The following is a 2,891-nucleotide window of genomic DNA, read 5'->3' on the forward strand; positions in this document are numbered from 1 at the left end:
TATCTATCTATCTATCTATCTATCTATATCTATCTCTATCTATCTTTCTATCAAACTGGATTTTGACCTTTGACCTGTACATCAAATACTTACATCTATCTATCTATCTATCTATCTATCTATCTATCTCTATCAACACACAATTTTTTGTTATCCTGTGGCTCTCTCTAGTGGGCAACCTTAGTATGACAGCTTTCATTTCTTCTGGGTATCGAGATGATACATAATTTGGGTTAAGTTAACTGGACAAATGATCTAGAAGGATTTTGAAAAAGTAGGTTTAACAGAAAACTCAAAAAGGTGTTATAATTGTATGCATTGCAAAAAAATTGATCTTTATATTGGATTTATAATAATAAAAACCAACACAAGCGCTGTAGGCAATGCAAGGCAAGTTTATTTATATAGCACATTTCATACACAATGGTAATTCAAAGTGCTTTACATAAAGGAAAAGAAAACAGTAATAAAAAAATAATCACAACAATAAAACAAGGAATTTAAAAACTTTGAAAATGATTTAAAAATTGATTTAAGAAGTTTAAAATGAATTTAAAACAGTTAAGAACAGAAAATGATTATACAGTACATAAAATATAGTGCAATCAGTTAGGACAATGCACAGTGTTCATTCAATAAATGTGCATCTAAACAGATGAGTTTTGAGTCTGCATTTAAATGGGGCTAATGTTTTAGCACATCTGATCTCTTCTGGAAGCTGGTTCCAACTGCGGGCGGCATAATAACTAAAAGCGGACTCCCCTTATTTTGTGTGAACCCTTGGTATTTCTAACTGACTCGATCCTAATGATCTGAGTGGTCTGTTAGGTTTATATTCAGTGAACATATCTGCTATGTATTTAGGTCCTAGGCCATTGAGTGATTTATAAATGATTAAAAGTACTAACGGCCTGCTCGACCAAATGGTTGAGCACATTTTGAGTCACTATATTTTATTGAGAGGAGTACCTAACTTAACTCAAGCTGATTGAGCCATCTCTACCATCTGGTTGAGGTATGTTATGCCAAAAAAATCCACTAGATGTCAGAGTGTCAATCAACAGCACTTGTCTCAACACTTCTTCTAACATGGATGTCAGAAACAAAGAAATCACTCCTGCCATGTGAACTGTTCTTGGTGAAATTTGGCAAGGTAAGCATATTTTTTTGACATATTACACTGTAAGAGCCCTAACTTTACAAAATGATGTTACTTGGTGCCATGAAAAAACTTTAGTATGTTTTTAATAATTGTTCAAAAACGTGCTCAACCAAACGGTTGATTTGTCACTTTATGGTAAACGTAGAAAAGCTAAGCTAATGTTTTCAGATCATCCATTTCTGCAGTCAGAATGGACTATTTGCTGAGAAATATAAACTTCTGATCATTCATAGCTATGAATATGACACAGCTATTGTTATTTCTTCATGAATATACTGAGATCGTTTCTTAAGTATGTATTTTTTTGCCACTTTTGGATATTTTTTGAAGTAAATATAGTGAATTCATAGAATTAATGTGTGGAAATCATAATTATCAGAGGCAATTACTTCTTAAATGACAAATGCCGGTGTACTAACATTACTAAAATTGTAAGAGATTATTTATTTGTTTGTTGTTGTTGTTTTACAATTACTAGATGGATGTCAACCGTTTCTATTGTACAAGAATGCGCACTCTTCAGGCCCTTGTATCAGAAAACCCCCAAGACTCTGATGCTGATCTCGGTGATGTTGATGACCCAATAGAGCAGTGGTTCTCAAACCTGTCCTGGAGTACCTCCAGCCCTGCACATTTTGTGTCTCCCTCATCTATCACACCTGATTCAACTCATCAGCTCATTATTGGGGACTGCAAGACCTGAAGTGGGTGTGTCAGATAGAGGGAGACATACAAAATGTGCAGAGCTGGGGGTACTTCATGGAGAGGTTTGAGAACCACTGCAATAGAGGATCCGGATTATCACCCCGTCCGAGAAGAGGTAGCTGGTGACAGTTCTTTTGAGTCCCTGGATGAAGATGATGCTCCCTCAACAAGCACATCCTCTACAATGCTTCCATGTAAGAAAAGAAGAAAAGGAAAACACACTCTAAAAACAGTTTCCTTGAAGGAGCCAGAGGATACCTACACTACACAGCATTGCTGGTTTACAAAGAAATGTTAATTTATCTAAAAAAAGAAAGAAAAAAAAATCCTGTTGCACTACCACACTTGACGGTGTGTTTCTTGAATCATAAAAGCCTAAAATGCCATTATATTACTATCTTTTGCTATTTTTTTTTTTAGTTTTTGAATGCAGAAAGAATGTAATGTCTTTGGTTTTGTTACTTTTAGTTGTGTTATTTGTTTATTGTTAAAAAACAAGAAAACATAATTTCTTGTGTTAAAATTAAAACCTGAAATATTTCATGGCATACTTCAATAAATAAAGAAGATTCAATATACAAAACTATTTTATTTTGATTGTTTTTAAATAAATTAGTATTATAGTTCATATTTTCTGATTTTCTTAGTATGTGAATGAATTCCGGTATTTTTACCATAAAGTGACATATCAACCATTTGGTAGAGGCCGATATTTTAAAAATTATGGGATGTGTTGAAAAAAAAAACATTGAGTGTGGTAACTAGCGACATAAGGAGATAAGAAATGCAAACAAAAATTTTTTCAAATGCCTTTTTCTTGGTGGGGCAGTTAAAGGGTTAAAATTTGGTGTACAAAAAAAAATTACAAATTAATTGAAAGCAAGACCAGAGTCTTGTTCCATTATGACATAGCTATACTTATTTTCCAAATTGTATGGCTTTAAAAGTTACAAATGTTTCTCACTAAGATGTTTAAAATGTACACCATTTTTATTTATTTATTTTTTTGAAAAACAGGTGTATT

The sequence above is a fragment of the Sinocyclocheilus rhinocerous genome, unplaced genomic scaffold, assembly GCF_001515625.1.
Source record: "Sinocyclocheilus rhinocerous isolate Xijiao unplaced genomic scaffold, SAMN03320098_v1.1 scaffold905, whole genome shotgun sequence".
In the NCBI taxonomy this organism is placed as follows: Eukaryota; Metazoa; Chordata; class Actinopteri; order Cypriniformes; family Cyprinidae; genus Sinocyclocheilus; species Sinocyclocheilus rhinocerous.